The sequence below is a fragment of the Protopterus annectens genome, chromosome 8.part1, assembly GCF_019279795.1.
Source record: "Protopterus annectens isolate FY-2018-M chromosome 8.part1, PAN1.0, whole genome shotgun sequence".
Classification (NCBI taxonomy): domain Eukaryota; kingdom Metazoa; phylum Chordata; order Ceratodontiformes; family Protopteridae; genus Protopterus; species Protopterus annectens.
In genome coordinates, this window is record NC_056742.1 from 33,955,492 (window position 1) to 33,979,841 (window position 24,350).

Here is a 24,350-nt window from a genome sequence, read left to right on the forward strand (position 1 = left end):
GATGACAAGTACCAGCAAGACTCTCTCCCAGGCCATGTGTGTGTAAATGACCTGAGATATACCCCCCTGGATAAATGAATGAAGACATTATGAAGCTCTTGGACTATGCATCCCATTCTGGTTTATGCCTAGCATTGAGTAGCCTTCTACCTTCACTGACTTTAATAATTGCCTTAGTTTCTAATGTCATTCCAAGGGGGTACAGTATTTGTTAAGATGGGGAATATGGTCAACAGATCATGTTAATTTGCCAAGGGTGGTCTGCAGCTGACCGTCTAGGCTTTTGATTTCATCAAGTGCAGATCATGCTTAGTCATCCTAGTGGACTTCTTTGAGATGGTTCCAAAGGCAATGGATGAGGGCAGAACAGGGCATACTACCTACCCTGACCTAGCTAAGGCATTTGATATAACAGCCTACTCTGGCATTATAAACAAATTCATAGATATAGGCATAACACCCTATGTTTAATGATGGATAGCCATCTGGCACTCAGAAAGGACCCAGGAAGTTAGGATGAGTAGACCACCTCCACAAAGAGGTCCTTTACTAGCAGAGTCCCTCATGGTTCTTTTCTAGGTCCATTCCTTATTAGCATTCACTTCTTGGAAGTCAAGGCAAATGTCAATGGCCTCTGGCTAACCAAGCTTGCAGACTGCAAAATAGAAATGATCATAAAATCCACCCAAGACACTAACATTCTAAAGGAAGGACTAACACAGACAAGTGACTGGTGCAAAAGCCACAACAGACTCAAGGTTAAGAAATGAGTAATAGTACCATTTGGGAAGTTATTCACCCTAGGAAATTACCTCATCTATAACACACCCCTAACAGTAGAACCAGTAGTCAAGAATTTGGGTATGTATGTAGTTAGTAACCTGGCTTTTGACCAACGTGTGTCTAAAGTAGTAAGGAAATCATTCTACCCAGCTCAACTTGTAAGCAAGGATATAGCATCTAGGTCCAAAGAAATCATTGTTCCACTGTATTCGGATCTCACCCAGGCCTATCACTGAGTGCAATATCCCTTTTGGTATGTACCTGACCAGGCACATGCAACAACTGGAATGTCCACAGAGGTTCATCACAAAAAAAAAAAAAAAACAGTAACAGGGCATAAACAAAATCTCCTATGCAAATCACCCCAAAGTCCTATCCCTAAACTCAGACTTTTATAGAATGTTGAAAGGCAGGCAATCCATACCTGGCATACAAGGTATCCTTGGATTCCACTCAGATGGACCTTTTGCATATCTGCAAAAATGAATAGCATCAGAATTACTCAATTTAGTGATTTAAACTAAGTTTGAGACATAAGCAGGATATGTTGGAGGGACAGGTATATGTTTCAGACAATTCATCTTCTGTGGAATAGGCTTCCCATCCATGTCGAGACGAGTTCTTCCCTTACCATTTTGAAGTGAAGCATGGACCAGTGGATGGGAGGTCACGAATGTACCCTGGCTCTAGCACCTATATCTCTAATTGACAGAAGCAGCCTGTAAATCTTGCCCCATCTTACATATAACCCTTAAAAAATCTAAGTCACATAAACTTGTAGGATACATTTGGGAATCCTGGCCAGACTTACAAAGGCCAGAACATAGAGCTGTCCAGCATTTATAATATAAGGGCTGATAAAAATGGTGTATTGGGTCACTCTGCTAACCAGTGATGTTGAAAAAGGAGGGTTTTGTGTTAAAGACATTGCAAGGTATGGTGTTGGTAATTCAGTCAGTGCTGGTGAATTCTGTGAAAGGTGAATGTTTTTTGAATTGTTCACAAAGATATTTTTCAAAGCTGCTTTCATGAATCGATTGCAAATAGGGCTGTAGGGTGAGCAGCTGTGAACTGTATGCTATAAGGAATGATGACAAAATTACAGTACAAAGGAATTGTACAGGAATCTGAATATTCACAAACTGGTCTTGTCTGTTGTGACATTTTGAACAATGCTGAAGTATGACTAGAAGTAAAAGTAGTATTCTGCTGGAAACTGGGATATATGCAGACCCATTAAATGCTGCTACTAAGAATTGAAACAGTTGGCTGCACTACTTCTAAAAGTTAAACCCTGTGCCAGTGGGAAGAGGTTCTCTGCTCTCGAACAATTGTATATTGCAAGAAAGAAAACTGTGTAAACCTGGTGAATTTAAAAATTGTTTGAATTGTGGAAATGGTGAAGTAAAACCATACAGAAATTTGTTGTTAAGTTAACTGTGCTGGGAAAAGAAATGAAAGGCAAAAAAATAAATAAACAGGGCAGTTATCACAGAAGGAGATGCAATGCTAGGTTCTGTTGAGATACAGCATTATGTATTTCCAAAACACAGTGGTACTGACCAGCTAAGTCTCCTTAAAACTTGCCCTTGGGGCAGCAGACTGAGAGTATCATGCATTAAATTGGTTCTGGTATATAGAGGTAAATGTATGTCTGTCAGTTATGCGTTGTAAGTATGAAAAGTGAGGTTAAACTGACAAAAAACAATTGTTTCCATGAGGACTCCTTGTTACCTTGGTTAAATTGGTAACTGGTCTTCCTTCATTTCTAAGAGATAATAAAAATCTAATCCAGAAGCCCAGACTGACAAGATTTTATTTTTGCCACTAGATGCTATTAATTGGGTCTATATTATATGAGCGAAAGTTCATATGAATGAACGCTCTAATGAGCGAAAATGCCAGACATCGAACGTTATATTGTGGGGGGCTGCACCCCTCACCCCCCCTGCTAAATATATATTCCAACTCTGAGATTGCACTACAGTGAGGAAAGGGTAAATATTCCTGTCTTCACTGTACTGCGACCCCAGAAAAAGCGTTTCGATGCAGGGCATTTTCGCTCATTAGAGCGTTCGTTCATATGAACTTTCGCTTATATAATATAGACCCCTATTAATTTATACATATATAAATATATATTATATATATATATATATATATATATATATATATATATATATATATATATATATACACACATATATATATATATATATATTGGACATTGGTTTGGTATGCAGTTATTCTCAAATTTTCAAGAGCCTGCATTGGGGAATTTTAATTTTACTTTTTCCTTATTTCTAGTCTGTCTTTTGAATATTGTTTCTGTTTTCATGGGAATTTATAAAGGGTTCTTCTGCTGCTTTTGGAAGGCTTAATAAAAAAGCAAAATATAAGGCAGTTCCCGGGATTCATGAAGCTTGCGCCGTGCGCCAGAGTAGCGTCGGCGATCTAGCACCAAATATGGCCGTCGAGCGATTCAGATAAGAGCTGTTTCCACGTGCACTATCAGGGTATGCCAGAGCTGCGCAGCTCCTGGCCCATGTATGCTAATTATCTCATGCACAGCAGTGTAGCATGCAAATGAAGGTATATAGCAATTCAAGACGTTGTGCAGGTGTAGCATAAGCATGTCGGAATGTAAACCAAAAAAAAACAGTTTACATTTTGTCAAACATAAAATTGGAACCAAACTTATGTATTATAATGTTAATATATGCCAATGGCTAAATATATAGCCAATGGCATAAAACAACATGCACAACATATAAAAAATAACATTTAATGTCATGGCCACACCAACGCAAAGTAAAACCACAGTGCATCGGTGTACAAACGGGATCACAAGGAAAATATATTTAGATGTCATAAAACTGTAATGCAATGCAATTCATGATATCCCCATAATAGTCAATGGCACGCATGCTACACCACAACCATGGTGCAAGGGTTGCTAAGGGTCTGTGACAGTGTTCCGTGCAGTAAATAGGAGTTAGCAGTCAATGCCATGCAAATGAGTCAAGTAATACTGAATTGCAAATGCCCCACCGGCATAAGGATGTACCACACAACGTAGCGTTACAACACCGAGGAGTGGCCTGGAGGTAAACATGACATCAAGAGAGGGGCGCACCATCGTAGCTGTAAGTACATTGGATCATTGCTAATCCATGTTGCATGTTGCTAAGCAAAGCCGCAGGATAGGGGTGTGAAAGTAGCCATAGCTTTGCTTAGCAGAGAGCACACAAGGTAACCGAAAGTTCATATGAACGTGGATGAAAACGGGCATGAAACCCGGTAAATGGCTGTGTGCAGCGTGCACCACAGCTGAAATAGGAAGGATACGGGAAGACAATAAGAAAATGCTTGCAACATGGTAATTGGAGTACAAATGAGTAATTAACACCTAGAAACTCACAGTGGGCCATAGACAACAGCTAACAAGGCTACTAGCAGCTACCTGCAGAACAGGAAAGGGGAGGTGCCATACAACAAAGAAAAGAGAACTGTCACAGCAGAACAAAGTAAACTTGCAGTAGATCAGCTACATAACACATTTCCCAACACAATTCTAGGTTGTGGAAGCACAAAACAAGAAAGGCGGCAGCTGGATGCATGCCTGACAATGGGAGAGGGAATCGGGTTGAAAATAGAAGTAAAGGGCAATAGATGAATCACGGCAGACAAGCGTAAGTCAACACCAAAGGCCCCTCAATAGCAGTACCTGCTGTAAAACCAATAATTAAGATACCCTGCAGCTGGAATAACACAAACACACCCGATTACACCAGCATCATCCATTGCACAATAGTATAAGGTGTGAAAGCCTCACACACACACTTGTGTATTCCCAGACACTCTGCACCATTGGTGTATTCAGATGGGGAACTTTTAATATGTATATGTTAGGGGCTGTCATAGCTTTGATTCAGCAGCATGTGCTGGAGACTGACGGTGGTGTGGAGGTTGATGCTGACAACCATCTCAGGCACTGGAGGAGGAGACGAGTGTTCAGACCCAGGGTAACCTACCAGGGGCTACATGATCTGGAGATAGTAGTGCATTACAGGGTGGACAGGGACATCATACAGCAACGTGTTGAGCTGTGCCGGCCATGCCTCAGAGTCAGAAGTAACAGAGGGGAACCCATCCCAGTGGACAAGAAGGTATGTGTAAGCTTGAGAATACTAGCCACAGGTACCTTCCAAAGGCCAACTGAGGATATCATGGGGATCTCACAGGCATCAGCATCCAGGATACTCCAGCAGTTCCTGGATGCCATGTTACCACATGCCAATGAGCACATATACTTCCCCCGAACACAGGAGGAGTTGGCCAGCAATATGCGTCTCTTCCACCGTGTGGCAGACTACCCAGAGGTACTGGGTGCAATAGACTGCACGCACATGCACATCAAGTCACCACCCGGTGAGCAGAGTAGGCACTACATAAACCACAAGGGATTCCCCTCCATCAACTGCCAGGTCATGTGCAATGCCCCGGGCATTATCATGGATGTGTGTGCTGGCAGCCCTGGAAGCTATCACGACTCCCACATTTAGCATGCCTCACAGCTGTATTAGGTATTTGCCAGGGGGGACATCCCATATGGCCACCTGGTGGGGGATGCTGGCTATGCACTGGAACCATGGGTGATGACTCCCATCAGAAATACACACACAGCCATGCAAGAATGCCATAATGATGCACATGCAGAAACCAGAATCATCATAGAGCGCGTGTTTGGGATGCTGAAATCATGGTTCTGTTGCATGGACATATCTGCTGAAGCCTTGCAGCACTCTCCAGGAACGTGTGCCCACATCTTCATAGTATGTGCCATGCTACACAATATAATCCTGTGGAAACAGCTGCAGCAGGGACAGAATGGTGAAGGCCCTCACAGTCCACCACCATTGCCAAGGGACCCACAGGCACAGGGGGACTCAGACCATGAACTCCCTGTGCTAGCCCCAGTATCAGTCAGAGGCGTGCCCAGTATGCCCATGCCTTGGCAAATAGGGAACATATAGCACACACACTGACAGTGTAGGCACTCATGGACTGACACCCTTCTGCACACACAGCAAACATGGATGGCACACACACACACGACCACCTGTAAATTGTCACGAATAGGTGATCTACTGTGTGCATCCTACATAGGTAGCCCTCAACTATTGTACACACAGCCGCCATTGGCACAAGGTAAGTCAATACCTGAACAGTAAATTAAGCTATCAGCATGTGTCCATACCGTATGTACAGGTTCATAGATACATAGGTAGGTACATGCCCAACTGCCGAGGCCACTCATAAGCATAGGCAAAACATGTCTGTTGTCACCACCCCATCGATCAACTAACTGTCCCTCTGTGGAGCAGAGCCACTTGCAGGATCCCTGGGGTGTAGCTACTGTTCACCACCCACTTTGCAAGGATTCCCCAGAGTATCAGTGAGGGGTTTTGTATAATGTAATCAGGGATGTATTTCCAAATAATGGAGAGTATCCCTGATGGGAATCTTCACAGATGTGTATATGTTACACAGTATACCTTAAACACAGCTTGCATATATAGGTAGATCTCCACAGAATAATAAATATGTGGAACACACAACCTCTGAAATGTGCGTTAATCACCCTTGCACTACCAGTGCCTGCTCTGAGAGGTAAGATATCACTGCCAGGATTAGAACATGCAACCATGTACACATTCATCACAATAACATACCACTAAACTACCTGAGATGTACCAATGGCAGTCATGTATACTGACAGGATAAAACACAAAAGGTAGGAATGTATAGAAATAGAACAAACCAGCATGTGCCCAATGAAAGGTGTATGTTTTATATATCTATATATATATATATATATATATATATATATATATAGAGAGAGAGAGAGAGAGATGTCCATATATGGGGATATACATATATATGTAGATATATAGATAGGTTAACAACATCTACATAACCATGGAGGTACATATAAATGGGATACCGACCACATACCGACTGCTTTACATAACGACGCGTGTAATCCCGAGGCTTAAGGTCCGAAAGAACACAGTACCGAAACACCAGATGCGCGAGGTGTAATCTCACGATGTTAATGGACAGTTAGTCAGTGCTTCTGGTATTGCGGTTTGGGTAGGTTACTGTGTGTACGTGTGTTTCTTAGGGCTGTAGTGTGTGTAAGTGTGTGTTCTGTGTGTGGTGTGTGTTCTTGGGGGACTGTAATGTGCGGTTGTGGGTTAGCTTTGTGCGTCTGTTTGCGCGACCTAGGATGTAAAATATTAAAGTAGGGGGTGGTGTGGGGGGTGCAGGCACCTACATGGGGGTGTATGGGGGCTTGGCCAACTGCTCATATGTAGTGTAGGATGGTCTGTTTGGATGTGTTGGGTAGCAGTGTGTCTGTGTGTGCATGTGTGTGTTCCATGTTCATGTTACCTTCGCGAGTTACTGTCGATGTTGGTAATGTGGGGTATGGGAGTCTGGTCCCGGTACTGTGTGGGTTGGAACACTGTGGTTTCGGGATTCCGTAGGTCTCCTGTATGCAGTTGTTGAAGTGTTCATATATGTGTATAACATAGACCATAGCAATCACACATTCCGCCACTACCAACCTTTATGAACAAAGGATATGGAAAGTATATGCCTATACACTATTACAAATATGTGCTATGGACATGAGCCAATGATAGTGTTACCACCTGTCCCACTTTGCGAGGGACACTCCCTCTTTTGGCATTTGTGTCCTGACCAAATATATTAAATGTGGCAAATGTTCTGGGATTGTAGGACATAATTATGTCCCATATGTACTGTAATAGTTGCATACAATAGTTATTTCTGTATCTAAAATACCTACATGTTACAGGAAACAGGATAAGCAACTAAACTGCTACAAGAATAAATTTATAATTAGGCAAGAAAGGAAAGTTCTATCCCTTGTACTGACCTGGGTTTGTGTCGGCCTGTAAAATCAGATGTGTGTCCTGAAAAGGTCCCACTATTGCCATATGAAAAGGTGGCAACCCTAGCCAAAGAGGGTCAGTCACCAACACAACTACGATGACTGCAAATACCTATGACAGAAATACACAGCTATCATGTAGCAACACGTTATTACATTCAGATGTATTACCGAAGGGATTCAAGGACTAACATCACCTCCATGCTATACAGGAACCACATAACAGTGCCTTAATGAATCAGCCTGCAATTACCATTGTATTAGTCCACAAAAGGATAGGTGTTCAAATAGGGAAGGAGCCCTCATGCACATAGCGATTATGTATAAAAGCAGTTCCTACACACCTGCATCTTCTAAGCACACCCACCAACATCACCCCCACACCCAAACATATTACAATACAAACTGTAATAACATTACAAATCATTCACACACTGTACGACATCTGCAGAAGCCTTAACATACCTTGTCAGAGACACACTAACATGGCCCTGTGTGAAATAGCTGCTGTTATACAATGGAACAGCTGCTGATGAAATAGGGTTTGTTTGCACTAATCCCATTTCAGAGGGTTGTGCGTACACCGGGATGTGTTAGCAAATAGTGAGTAACAGCACAGTATGCTACACTTGTACACCAAATCAAGGATGTCTGGTGAGCACACTGTACACCACATAGTTCATGCATAGCCATATGGCCTTAAGCTGGCCAAACATCCTTGCCAGACTTAAACATCTGCAGAAGTATCAGGTACAAACAAACCCTGCATAAGTAGCACTGTTCCGAAATATAACAGCTATACTCACATGTAGAACTAAATCATCTAGCCATTACACACAGACCATGGGAGTCATGAAGCTAATATATCTCTGTGTGTCTCCATATAGCTGTTGAAATATATTGGAATAACACATCTAGGCCATCTCCCTCGAAGGTAAGGCAAATGGACAATGCCCAAAAGGAGTACTCACTTATACTCCACTGTTGTCAGCTAATGGAGTAGCTGCACAGCTGATGTGCATCCAATTAACTACTTTGGAACAGCAATTGGTGGACAGGATACCACATGTTATCGATATGTAACTAGAAAAGGATGTGTTATCACACATTCAAACCATCTGTATATACCAGCGGAACATTGCAAAGAACACTGAAACACAAACCAAAAATGATTGAATCGACAGTTAACGACACCTCAGGTTACTAATAAGGTATGTAGAACAGTCAGTATGTCTGTGTATGTAGTACTATTCTGTAGTATTTAAAGTGCACGCAATCCATATAGTGGAAACAGTTATCCTGTAGTGATGTATTGTTGAGCATAGTAATGCTTGTAGTATTTGTGTGTACTGCTGTAGGTCACAAGGCAAACACCACATACACCACAAGTGATGCTATATAAGGGCTTTGAACAGAAATACTCCTCACCAGCCGATGTCAGTGGCAGGGCTTGTCCAACAAGTATGTGCTATAACAGGGAATAGTATATGTTGATATATTGTAACTGTAGCCATATGTATGGGTTTATTACAGAGAATAACATGTGGAAGGTTGGGCCACTGTGCAAGTATGATTTGCATTGTGGGATATTGTGCCAATAACTGTGTAATGTACAGTATTGTAGGCAGATATGTATTATAAGCTACATAACATTACTGTAATGTTAGGCGAACATTAGTTATGTCAATTGGCATTTACAATACACAATAACAGGATACATATGTCTTTTAGTGAGCCAACAGTTTATCAGCATAATAGCAAAGTAAAATGGAAGAGCTATTTAACTATCCATGCACATAAGACATGTAATATGTGCAAAGGTAGGTACTAGGCTGTCTTACCAAGGGTATCTGTAAGCCTAGCTAGCGTGTGTTGGCTTTCGCCACCCCCATAGGTTGGTTCCCTGTGCCTCTGAATGGCAGAGCCAATAGTTACCTGTGCCACTGTCCAGCAGAGCCACTGCAGTGATCCCCAGGGTACATGTCTGTCTCCCATCCACACGTCAAGGTTTCCCTTGAAGAGTGTTCGTGAGGGGCCCTGCCTGATATACATTGGAATCATGTTCCAAAGCATAGGGAGTGTCCAGGTCAGGAATCTATCCGTCCAGCATGACCTACTCATCATTGTGGTTAAGTGTATATCCCTAGAGCATGTGACTCTCAGAGGCTTCTGTTTAGGTGGAGCATATCTAGCAATACAGGGTTGGACATGGGCCTTGTATGTCAAGCAGAGATCGCCTGTGAGTATGCGGTATGCAACTGAGTACAGCTGGAGGTCCGTATGTTGGGCTGCATAGGTCATCTGTTTGATGTCGGTAATCCTCTTGGTGTGGTACTGGTGTGGTCTTCCAAGCTGTCGCAGTTGTCTTGTAAGGTATAACCAAAATGGGGTGTTGTATCCTTTAATGGGTCTAATATGGCATGTGTAGAGTCACAATGGCCCCTCTGATCTTGATGCTAACCCACTAGAGATTAGGGGGGCCATGTAGAAGGTATTCTAACCACCTTGTCATTATGGGTATTGAAGGAGAGATTGCTGTCTACTGAGGTTCTGGGATCCCGTGTTACCTTTTCTGTATGTAGGGGACTAGCATCTATGTGGTAGTCTGTGTGTAATTAGTTATATCCAAAGGAAATGACTATGCACATTTGTATCTGTCTCAGTGCGACCCTTCCAGAGGGTGTCTGTAACAGCTGGGGAAACAATTATGTCCCCTAGTTTGCAGTCGTCTGCGAACCTTTTCAGCCAAAGCCCTCCTGTTCTTGTCTGTACATCAGAGAAGTATATACCAAACATGAGGGGTCCTAGGACTGAGCCCTGGTGGATGCCAGTTGTAAATGGTATACAGTCGGACCTAGGGTATGCGACTCCCACTGTGTGGGTTCTGTCCATGAGCCACTTTGCAAACCATCACATGATGTAGGGGTTAATGTTCAGGCGGATGGGTATGTTGATAATACCAGAAGAAGGAATGGTCTTGAAAGCCTATGAGAGATCTAGGTAGGCTGTGTGGACCTCTTTACCCACATCTAATGCCTTGGTAACTGTCTCTAAGAAGTCCACCAGGTTTAGGAGGCATGGTCCAGCCCTAACAATACCAAACAGGGAGGGGTCAAAGGTTGGGAGGTACCCAATGTCTCTGTGACAGTGATCCATGATGTGCACCATAGCCTTGCAGACCAGGCTAGTCAGGCCTATAGGGAAATAGGTCCCATGGTCCATTGTGGTGCCACCTTTGTGGAGTGGGATAACTGTTGCTGTGCGCCATTCAGGAGGCACTATGCCTGATGTGAGGCTATTACTGAACATGGTGCATAGGTGGGGAGACAGCACGATCTGAAGTTCATGTAAAATGCAGCCTGAGATGTTGTCCGGTCCCATGGATGCTATGATATTGCCGTTAGAGTATGCAGCTTTGAGAGGAATCTGCCAGGATGTTGCCAATATCAATTGTTTCTGTAATGTTCGTGCCTTTGTGCTGTAACTCAGAGCAGATCTGGTTGTTGACATCGATATATGTGACATAACTATAGAATGCTTTGTGGTTGTTGTTGGTATTAGTTGCGTTATAGTTTTTGTAGCTAGCTTTGGAGGATCTTATAAGGGATCTTACCTTCTTACTGAGGCTGGCCAGGGATCTCCTCCACGCATGGTATTGTACTCTCGTTTGCAACAGTGTCTTCCTCCTGTAGTACAATATGTTTATTGCAGGGGACCACCAGACTGGTTTAGTTAATTAGGAGTATAGTGTCCTGGTTCTGTTTGGGATAGCACAAGCCATGCACTCCTGTAAGTGCTTATCGAGTGCATTTGTGTAGGATTCAGCAGTTGTAACAGTACTATCCATCTGCATGGGTGTCATGACGTCCACCACATCTGTCTTAAGCATGTAGTTGGCCTTGTAGACATATTATACTGTGGTTCCCTTAATGGGGGTAGGTGCGGGATGTGGATATCAACGGTGTTCAGCACATGGTCTGATCGGACCAACGAGGAGTTGGCTTCACGTGTGGACTATCAGTCACTCATGTTGGTAATGACTAGGTCTAGGATATTGTTGCCCATGGTGGGTGTGTGAATATGTTGAGTCAGAGCATTGGTGTTTATGAATTCCAGAAACCATTGAGCTAATGTGTTGGTACATGAGTAGTTTTCCCAGTTAATTGTGGGGTAGATTCAGTGAGACTTATGTAATAAGTGTGGTGTTGTGCGACTGTGTACCTTCTCCGCATGACAGTCAGGGTCAGGCTTGGTTGGAGAGACCTTTACCTCCAGTTTAGCTAGATGAGTGCATCTCTCACAGGTTGTAGTGTTGAGTGGTAGGCGGGGAGGCTTGTCTGTGTACATGAGGCAATGTGTACATTGACTCAAGATGTCCAGATTCATCAGATAGACAGGTGAGAACACTGGCAGTTGACTCTTGGACATGCCTGAATATAGAACTACATTCACCTAGATAAGTGAGGAAAGTGAGTACAAGAGCTACATTACTCTACGCAAGTGAGAAAAGTTTGTACAAAACCTGTTCACCCTTACCTGTAGGTAATGAGGAAGATTGAGTGCTATAGTAATTATTAGCTTATGTAGTGTTTACAAGTCCTAAACAAGTGCTTAGCATGAATAAGCAATCCAGATAGGGTCTTGGATAATATAAACACACGCCCCCCTCCCCCCAACAGGTACACAAGCATATATCCATGTACACCACAGGGCCCCAGTACTCACAACTATGCAGGTACAAGCTGCACTCAGTCTGCATGGGACCTGCCCACTTCACAGGTTGTATCATACACATATGGCAAAACAAGATGCTCTACACGTACATGTCATGTAAAATATAGCTCCATGTCAGGTTGTGTACACACTGAATGGTGCACACAAACAGGTATCACAATCCACAAAGGGGGAGACACCACTGATAATGGGAAGTACTTTACTACTACCCTGCTGAGTCTGGTCTGGAAAGCCATGAACCTTGATCACTTAAGTGATGTCAGCAGTACAGATGTAGATGACAGTATGGTTGATGTCACACTGCATATCATAACCTTGCCAGGTCATAGGACATCATCACCCATACTGAGTACCACCTACACTCGGTATACTAGATGTACATTCCTATGTCACAGGAGTGTTTTTCAACAGGACTGCTAGCAGAACCAACACTACAGAAGGTGTCTGAATAATACGTGATCATCACACCAGTGGCAGCTACAGTATGTCAGGGTTAATGAATTTTATTCCCCCTCATTGTAGTCCATACCTCACAGACAAACAGAAGGCATCTGCCTATTGAAGTATGCAAATGACTATGACCTAGGAGCAATAGCTGACTCACTTTGTCACCTGATGTTAATAACCCTGTACCCATGAACTACCACCTAGGCAGTGGTCAACATAATGGACACTTGTGTGTGAGGGATGCAGCTAGGCAGTTGTCTTTCCTGTGATAGCTATGTCACCACACCTGTCAGGTAGTCATATTTGGCAACCCTAATAATGATAGGGTGCCAATCATGAATATAGAGATCATTGTCCAGCCATACAGAACTCTCAAGTGAGCCATATCAGATCACATATTTCCTTTAAGGGGTATTGGCCATGTGCAGATGGCCTACACCAGCCTTCCCATTCCCCAACTCCACTATGTAGCATGATGCATACCCTGAATAATTCCATGTCCAACCCAGTGATGTTGGACATGCTACACGTACTCATCCTGATCTCGGTCACATACTTCATGGACATCCACCTAACACATGCTGGGCAGATCCTTGTCCCATACACTTGACATAGTCCTGCCATACTATGCATTCCTGTCCATCAAAGCTGCACATCGCTCCCCTCTCAGACATGGTGTGATGACCGCATGGTAACACATAGTATATGTATCATTAACCCTGTGGATCAGTAATGTGGTACTGCTCCACCTGGCCCTACAGACGAGCCTGTCGGCTACTGCCAGGTAACCTTTCATCCTAGATTCATACATGGCCCATGGCATATAGCCCACTAGTTGACTTTGACTGTACATGCTATAGTTGATATCCATCCCTGCAAATACCATCTGGCTAGCCAGTGTCCCATGTGTATCACATGTGCAACACAGCTGATACATGGCATGATGTTGAATCACTGTACAGTGCCATGTAGATTTATATGGCAGAACACATACATGTAAAACCTTATGTGAGCATGTCTGCAGGATCACAGGTCATGTTTGTTAAGGCAGTGTAAGTCCTTATATGTGACATATATAACTGCATCAAGGTTGACTGCATTAATGTGGACACATCCAGCCATGTGCTGATAGGTAGGAACACCAGTACAGGGAAACAGACATGCCCACATCAAGACAGCAACCACATGGAGTATGAGCAATGTAATCAGGTGACACACACACACACATATATAGTGATAATATCCACTCAACATTGAGTGTCACATGTGTGTGACACAAACACGTCAGTGTCATGTAGGTTTACAAATCCAGCTATTTAAACTGAATTAATGCAATACACATGTATGTTCAGCTGTAGCTCTGCATGTCTCTGTGAATTACTGTGACCTGTCTCCATCATTATGTCTTCCAGGTATGCCGCGTGCAAGGCTTCCCCCTTTTACACGCTCGGAGGATGAGGCCCTCATCCCATACCTACTCGACAATCACAATATCCTGTTCAGCCATGTGCCACAGGATGCACAGCAGCGGGATGCCCTGTGGATGGAACTTCACAGGAGGGTTAATGATGTGGGTGGCCACAACCGCACATACCAGCAGGTGCGCAGACACTGTACAGACCTCATTAGATGGGTGATACAGCGTGCAAATGCAATTGCCAGGGAACAAGGTGCAACAGGTGGTGGATCACCAACCCAGCCCCCACTCACATGTACCAAGGAGCTACTGGCCAACCTGAGGACACCTGCAGAACCACATCCACAAGCCTTAGCCGATATTGTGGAGGTCGGTGTCTCTCAATCACTGAGCCTGGAGTTGCCTGGTAAGTCAGTACTGCACCTATAACAACTATATTCCACATAGTTGCATGTGTCACTGTACAATATGTAATGTAACATCATATGCAAGGCATGTATACACACCTGCCACATACTATAGTATGCTACTATGTGTATGCACACATGTGCATACACCATAGTATAGTCTAATGTACTGGTGTATGTGTTATGCACATTGCACCCTGTAGCCTTTATACAGCGGTGGATTATGCTCATACTGCTGTGTTACTCCTATTTAGGTACGTCTGGCGTTCTGCTGCGACAGCAGCCCATTGCAGGTGAGAGCGTTATTATTTATCAGGAACCGTAATGCACAAATCTATCTGCCATGTGGCCATTCACAACATGTACACATAATGTATGGTCCTGTCACAATAAACAGGTCGAACCTGCAATGCATCACAATGACTACCCATGTGTAACACTTGCAAGCTATGTCAATTATCTCACCGACATGAATCTTCACAAACTTTATTGCCAGATGTGTTGACAGCTGTGCATACAACGGTGGAGGTGCTGTTCAGTTTAGGGATGTACAACAGATCTGATCTACACATGTGGTGAATACAAACAGTACTACACAGTGTGGATCATAGCCCTGCTATGAATGTCATACAATGTGATGTTCTATCTTGACATGTTCATGACATCTATTGGCCTGGCTGCTACATTGCCTTCCTAACCTGAAAACATATCCCACATACCACCCTTTATCTGCATAACCCTGTTGTCAGTGGAGCATATATGTCATATGGGACAACACAGACATGTGAAATAGATGCCCATCACAATAATTTGGACAACACATATACATACATGGCCATGGAGGATGGCCAGAGACATGGAGCAACACACACAGTAGACATATTGTGCTTGTGTGTACACCCTATCGTATAATGGCTAAACATGGTTCAACCATGGCCTTTGTATAATGGTCATAATGTAGATGTGGAACACTAGACATCCTACAGGCCTATGCACATCTTGTGTAGGCGTAATGCCAATCCACCACATAAGATGTGTTGAACATCTTGAGGGTGTTGCAACATGACAGCAGTCACCTGTACAGTATCCACATCAGGCCACAGATAGAATACATTCCCGTTGCTGGTGTTGGACATAAATGCCATACTAGCTCCTCGTGTCTGTGTGTGTGTGTGTGTGTGTGTGTGTGTGTGTGTGTGTGTGTGTGTGTGTGTGTGTGGTACACAGATGTCATGTGGGACATGGTGTACCGATGTTTTCGCCATGTTTGGCCATTGTTACCAGGCTGCAGCAATATGGCTGCAGATGTGTAGGGGTGTCATCCGTATACCCATCAGTGACCTGTGTCACAATTTCCACATCATGGTTTAGTGTGTATACACCTCAGTGACGTGGGTCACATTCCACATTATATATGTATTGTATCTGAACACAGTCATGGCTATGAACCCTGTCTGTAACTCACACTGTATAGCACTAGAGAAGCCTCATGATTCCCTGCAATGGCCATGCACATCAGCTAAACTTGCAGTATATCTGTAGTGCAGGCAGACAACACTGAATTGGTACACCATTGCCCCACTGTATATTTGACAGGACACCATTGTGTTAAACATGTATGCATGTCATTGCACACATCAGCAGATCACGTCATACTACATGTGATTATCAAGGTCATATGCCGCACATCAGGCAGGTGTACTGTTAACCTGTGCTGGTCCACATGGTGTAACACAGGGATGTATGCTAATCACCACTATGATTGGGTAATTTGCATGCCGTCTGCTATGACACATGCATGCTGTTGTGTGCAACCTAGGGATGTATGATAAATACCACTATTATTGTCTGTGCTGCATGCCGTCTGCCGTATCACATGCATGTTGCATGCCTTCTGTCATATCACATGCATGTGTGTGTGTGTGTGTGTGTGTGTGTGTGTGTGTGTGTGTGTGTGTATTGTATAGATTGTAATGCACAATTCTTGTCTGCCCTCACAGGTGATGTAGGTGCATTGCCCTCCTGTGGTGCATCAGATGTTTGTGTCCCCACAGACTCTAGCAGTGCTGATAAACGTATGATTGGGACACAGGCAGAGTTGCCAGGGGCTGAAATCATGCCATTGGTTGCCATTCCATCTATATCCACCTCATCCCCGCATATAGATCCCATACCTGCACATACTCCATCACCAGTGGCCATAGAGGAAGGACAGTTGGTGTGTGGTAGCTTGTAACAGGAAAGTATGGGGGCTATGGAAGGTGTGCCTGCACACCATGGTGTCAGCCAAACTACTGGTGGTGCCCCACACATGCCCATGGCCAGTGCTGCTCATAGGAGGACCTCTGGCCAACATGCTCCTGCATGACAGAGCGCAGCAGCTGGTGTCACCAGACGCATGTTTCAGGCTGTAATGGAGGCACAGGCACATGCTGAACAGTGCAACAGAGAAGATCAGAGGCTACAGAGTGCTGTTGTCCGTTCTTTAAACAACAGCATCCAGGCAATGGTAAATGCTCAACAGCAGATTGCTGATGCTTTGTATAGATGGTTGGCTGACATGGTTGGAGTCCTTGACCATGGCATGACAATCCGCGAGCGTGAGCTGTCTGTCTTGGAACATCTGGTAGGAGTGAGGCATCAGGCACGTGGACGTAGGCCTGCTACATCACCTGTGTCAGTTCTACGTGTATGAGCTACCTCACATGCTTGCTCCCATAGTGGCGGTAGCAGCAGCAGTGCATCTGGTACTGTGCTGTCCACACCATGACACAGCAGGCCACATGCACATGGCCCAGGATGCTCCCAACATGGACATGGTTTCAGTGGACAAGTGACATCAGACAGTACCAAATCTGCATCTCTGTCTGGTAGTGCCCGTGCAACCCCTGGCAGGCACAGGTCACATGTCCATGGCCAGATACCATGAACTGTAAAACCTCGCCTGTACAGTCTGCAGCTGTCAATAATACCCCTGTGTAGGCCAGACTCATGGGAGAACTGTGTGCATACATACACGCACACACTGGACACATATGTAGGGCACTGCAACACACACATGCATAACATCCACACACGCCCAATTAGATCAAAGGCCCAAACCCACACACATGATATCATCCAATGGTGCAGCCTAGGCCTTTGGCTAACATTAACACCCTGTGCATATGATGATGCCTGTGCCACATCCCTGACATTCACACCATCGGTACAGGGACATGCTCATATGGTCTGATGCACAGGGTGAACAGACTAAGATGATACGTGTAGTTTACAAATGTTGAGGACTGTTGACAGGCAGCAGATATACCATGTAGTACAGGTGTACAATACTGTTAACTGTATGTGTCTTGTGTAACAACAGTGCAGCCTAGGCCTCCGGCAAACATTAACACCCTGTACATCTGATGATGCCTGTGCCGCATCCCTGACATCCACACCATCAGTGCAGGGACATGCTCATATATTCTGATGCACAGGGTGAACAGACTAGGATGATATGTGTAGTTTACAAATGTTGAGGACTGTTGACAGGCAGCAGATATACCATGTAGTACAGGTGTACAATACTGTTAACAGTATGTGTCTTGTGTAACACCAGTAAATGCATGTTAGTCATGATGTTCTGCAGTCCTTCTTCAGGTCTAATTGCACATGCCGGTGGATGTCAGTGTTTGCAGTTAAGTGTCTCATATGTCAATGTGGACTACTCACAGTTATGTATGAATATACCAGCATGCACCGTGTAGCTGCCACATACCAGTGAGAATGTCCCACATTACAAACACGTCTATCATTCCAAGAGCATGATAACTGTGTATTAAGCTACTGTGGCCACAGACATGACATCCATAAAGGCTGACATCACAGGTACAGTTACATGGAGTGGTGAGGTAAGAGAGTGGTCTAGCTGATTAGAAGGATAGAGGCCAGTGGAAAGTGTGATGCCTAAATAGGAATCAGTAATACACATTCCCATGACAGGATGCCAACACACAACTGCACCCACACAGTCAGGTATTGACACACATGCATTCAGTGACACTGTAACACACACACACACACACACTCATGGCTTCACCAACATAGTAACACACACTCACACACAGTTGCTACTGGTGGGATGAGGACCCCTGCTTATGTGCAAATCATCATTACAGTATCGTGCACCTACATGACACGCCACAGAGAATACACATGTACAGGTAGTCAGTACGGCCTAAGACTGGGGACATCACCACGGATAGTAGAATGCATTGCCTGGATGGTGGGAGGGGTCTTATCAGTTCAGTATGGTAACATACATCCTCACCCCAGGGACCAGTCAGCCCTACATACACACACTGTGGCATTCAGTAATTAATACACCTATGCCATGCACATACAGGTACCTCACATGTGTGAGATACACTCCCCTGTCTATGTCCTGCTTTCTGCATTGCAGTCTGTACAGATGTGTACACTAGAGTACAGGAGAGTGAGTAACAATTGAGATGTATTCCCCACCATACGTAACATATATGGACACACATGCACCCACACATGCCAGTACTGTGAATCTCAGACTTGCCTAGCTCATGTTATGTATGTCAGACATACAGCAGTATTGCATGCGTTACAAACTGTACTGATGCTTCCTGTGCCAACAGTGCTGATATATGCACTAGGGACGTCATATCTATTAACAGGTGTCAAGTGATTTACCTTCGCTGTCACCCTGATCACTGTCTAAGTTGTGTGTTATGTCCTTCAATTAATGAAACCATTGCTTACCAGTTACACAGGGTATTGTAGGACCGCTTGTGACACACCTGTGAGCTGTCCACAGCAAACATCTATCTGCAAAGATGCCCCACCACTTAGTTATTTCAACACATCTGTACATACCTGTAGTACATCTTTCTGTACATTCAGCATATCACCATGTACAGTTGGCAATGTTGAGGCTGCATTACAGCTGCATGATGTACTAGGATACACGCCATCTGCATACATCAGTAACTGCCCACGCATGTTATCTGTATGCACAACACTACGTGTACAGGTGTGTAGGTCCTACAATCCTGACATTTGGTTATGTTTGTAGGCATTGCAATTGGTGAATATGTGTAATGACATACATGACACATGGACTGTTGCATGATATGATGGGTGACCAGTACATAGGGGATGTTACCTCTGTCAACATTGATATCACACCTTATGTACTGTTAGCATTCAGCAGCCATGGACCTACATTCCATGTGCATGTGTGTAAAGGCAGTAGCCACCTGTTTGCACAAAGGACTACAACAGCTATGCTATTTAAAGGTATGTCGTGTGTGTGGCATGTACATACCCAGGGCAGGTACATGTATGTCATATCCATACATGAGGGTGTGTACTGGTGTGCAGCAACAGACATCTGCTAATGGTGGAAAGTACTGAGGGCCCCTGGTATGTGTGCAGGTGACCTGGTCAAAGATAGTGGTATCCTTGCACTGCATAACACATGATGCAACTGTGTCAGTAAATGTGTACTCTCTACAGTTAATGTAGAGCTTAGTACAGTACACAGGTCAAGGGTTACATGGTGGTGTACTCGTCTATGTCATACAACATGTATGGTTGTGTGCTGGTGGTCCAAGGGCATGGTGGTGTCTGCAGTTTACATCCTAGAATGCAGCATGTGACACTGTGTCCTGCACATGGCTCATCTGTGATGCCTTTTATGGGGGGACCGATCAGTACATGTGAGTGGCCTTTATGTATGTGGGTACACCACCTGGAGCAGTCCGTACCTGTGTTTTGGCCCACATGTCTGGTTCTGAGGTATATAGTGGAAGTGCTAGGTTCTGAGGTATATGGTGGTAGTGCTATTGTGCACTACAGAGACATCAGCCAGGTGTTCCTCCCTGCACAGATGTCAGTACTCCCCATTGTTGGATCTACAGTGACCAGCTGTGAATATGGACGCTACACATCTAACACTGATTAGCATAAGATACCAATGCAGTTGTCCTGTAAGTGTATGGGAGTTAACCTGTGTTTAGGACATTTGTAACTGCGTAATGCTGTAGTGTAATAAAGTAGTTAGGTCAGTGTTTAAGTCCCACACTTGCCGTGTGTGCGTGTGTGTGTGTGTGTGTGTGTGTGTGTGTGTGTGTGTGTGTGTGTGTGTTTGTGTGTGTGACCCCGTTTGTCTGAGGCCTGAGTAATGCTTTTATACTGCTCATACTCCATACATTTCTTATACCCGCCGTTAGCAAGGCCGATGATGTCACCCATCTACAAATACACCTCTGGGAGTGCTGTGTCCCAGTAATCTCGGTAGCGTGTTCTGTAACTGCATAATGCTGTAGTGTAGTAAACTAGTTAGGTCGGTGTTCTAGTCCCACACTTGCCGTGTGTGTGTGTGTGTGTGTGTGTGTGTGTGTGTGTGTGTGTGTGCCCATTTGCCTGAGGACTGAGTAATGCTTTTATACTGCTCACACTCCATACATTTTTTATACCCACCTTTAGCAAGGCCGATGATGTCACCCATCTACAAATACACCTCTGGGAGTGCTGTGTCCCAGTAATCTCGGTAGTACATTCTGTAACTGCGTAATGCTGTAGTGTAATAAAGTAGTTAGGTCGGTGTTCTTGTCCCACACTTGCCGTGTGTGTGTGTGTGTGTGTGTGTGTGTGTGTGTGTGTGTGTGTGTGTGTGTGTGTGTGTTTGTGTGTGTGACCCCGTTTGTCTGAGGACTGAGTAATGCTTTTATACTGCTCACGCTCCATACATTTCTTATACCCACCGTTATCAAGGCCGATGATATCACCCAGCTACAAATACACCTCTGGGAGTGCTTTGTCCCAGTAATCTCGGTAGCGCGTTCTGTAACTGCGTAATGCTGTACTGTAGTAAAGTAGTTAGGTCGGTGTTCTAATCCTAGACATGCCAACTGTGTGTGTGTGTGTGTGTGTGTGTGTGTGTGTGTGTGTGTGTGTGTGTGTGTGTGTGTGTGTGCCTGCGTGAGACAAGTACAGTGCTTTGTAGTATTCACTGTGGCACGTGCCCTAAACGCATGTTGCTGCAGTGTGATATGGCAGGGGTTTGTATACAGGACATGGCAACTGTGTGTTTGTCTGTCAGAGCCTGTGTAGAGGTGGCCATGATTGTCTTACCATTGGACATAAAAGAGAGAAAACACCACAAGGGTAAAGTACTTCCAAGCAAAAATGTCCAAAATCAAATGTAGAAGAATGGCAGGTACTCCACAACAATCAAAGTAAACCACTGAGTAAAAAATATATATTCTTTATTCCATAAAGAAAGCGCTTTCGCGTCTCCAAGGACGCTTCTTCAGACTTAAAACAATACTAAAGTACTTCAGCTCCATTTAAATATGGTATCACTTCTAGTAAAAACCAATTAAATGCTTAATAGAAAGCACATGATAAAAGCTCTTAAAGTCACAATTACAATATGTTCTATACTATATGCACATATATAAAAAACATTTAATAGTGAAAGATAAAAATATAGATATATGTGTGTGCATGTGTATGGAATGTGTATAAAACAGGGGGTGGTGGGGGGCAAAACACTTGTATCGAGCTTCTACATACAAGAACTCAGCAATAGTACAAAATATTTAAAAATATGTTGAAAAAATATATATTAAAAAATATATGTTAAAAGCCTTAATATATACATCTTGGCTATATCTTATGTATGCTGATTCTCCAGCTCTTAAAAAAAGCACACAGTGCATACAAGGAATAATATAATCAAGAAAAACTTTTAGTAAACTAAGACATTCCATTTTTAAATAAACATATTATATAATAAGGAAGACAATAAAACATCTATATACACTTTACAAATGTTCATAAACAACAATACATATCTCACTTAAACTTAATGTTTCTGTGCTCGATCTGACAAAAATGGTTTCAATGAGACTCTATCATTCAAACCATGTCCCTTATCCTCTTGAAGCCTAACTATCCACTTCCCTTCCTCTTTCTGTGTATAACTACTTATATTGCCTAGCCTCTCGGTGGAATATATAGATTCTAATACTAAAAACTTAAAATTACGAGTTGTGTCATTCTGTAGAACATGTTTAGCTATTGCATTGCCTTCATTCTCTCTGCTAATGGCATAAACATGTTCTCTTATCCTTTCTCTAAGTGTTCTATTGGTCTTCCCTACATAGAAACTATTACATTTTTGGCACATGGCCAGGTAAACTACATTCCTAGACTTACAATCTGTATAGTGATTGAATTCATATCTAATATGCTTATCTGGATGTATAAAATAGTTCTTATTGGCTATAAAATTGCATTGGTTGCAACTGTGACATGGAAAAGTACCTTTTCTTGAAGAATGCAATTTCTTCTTGTCATTACTCTCATAGCATAAAATCCTTTTTAACGATTTAGTGTTCTTATAACTAAAACTAGGGCTTGTACCCACCACTTGCTTTATGTGTTCATCCAATAGCTGTATACACTAATTCCTCCTGATTATCTCTGTTATCATATTATTATTATTGGTGTAAGGAATGGTCAATCTCTTAACTTTTGAGTTGTTAGTTTTATGCTCTGTATGTATATGACTGCTTCTTCTAATGTATGGTTGTCCTGATTTCTCATGTTCTATTTTCACTAATGTTTTGAGATCCTTAGAGTGATACTCTCTCTCTATAAAATCTCTCTGTATATCACTAATGGCTTCCTGATACACCTCATCTTCACTCACTAAACGGGAGAATCTTAGTGCTTAATTTTTCACTATATTTTTATGTACATGTGCTGGATACATGCTATTTCGATGTAAAAGAGTATTTCTTCGGCACGGTTTTCTGTAGACTTCTGTACTAATCTTCCCATCATCTTTCCTAAGTAATACATCTAGAAATTCAATCATATTCTGTGACCTTTTACCTGTTACTGTATGGAAGGTAGTCGTTCCATTAATATAAGATATAAACTCATCTAAAGTATCTAGATCACCTCCCCAAATAAGGAAGACATTGTCTACAAATCTTTTATAATACTTAATATATTTAGAGAAATGTATATAATCCAGGACATAGGTATGCTCCCAATATGCCAACACCCAGTTCGCATAAGAATTGGCACATGGAGTACCCATTGCTACTCCTGTAGTTTGCAAGAAATAATTCCCATTGAAAGTACATACATTATTATTGAGAACTAAATCCATTAGCATGGTAATCCTAATAATCTGGCTATTTGTTAGCCCTTTCTGTATTAGATACAACCTCAGAAAATCTACACCAATATCATTTGGTATACTGGTGAACAATGATGTCACGTCTAGGGTAACCATATAATCAAGCATATTCAATCTCCCATTAAGATTGTAAGGTGCTAGAGTTTCTAGGAACTGTTGGGTGTCCCTTAAAATCGAATCTGTAGAGTCAACTATTGACCTCCATTGTTTCTCTAAATAAATAGAGATACACTCAGTTAGCCAACCTCTTCCTGAGATGATGGGTCTAAGGGGTAGATTTTCTAACGTTTTGTGTATCTTGGGAAGACCCCGAAATGTAGGAATCAATGGTTTTTCAACCAAAAAGTA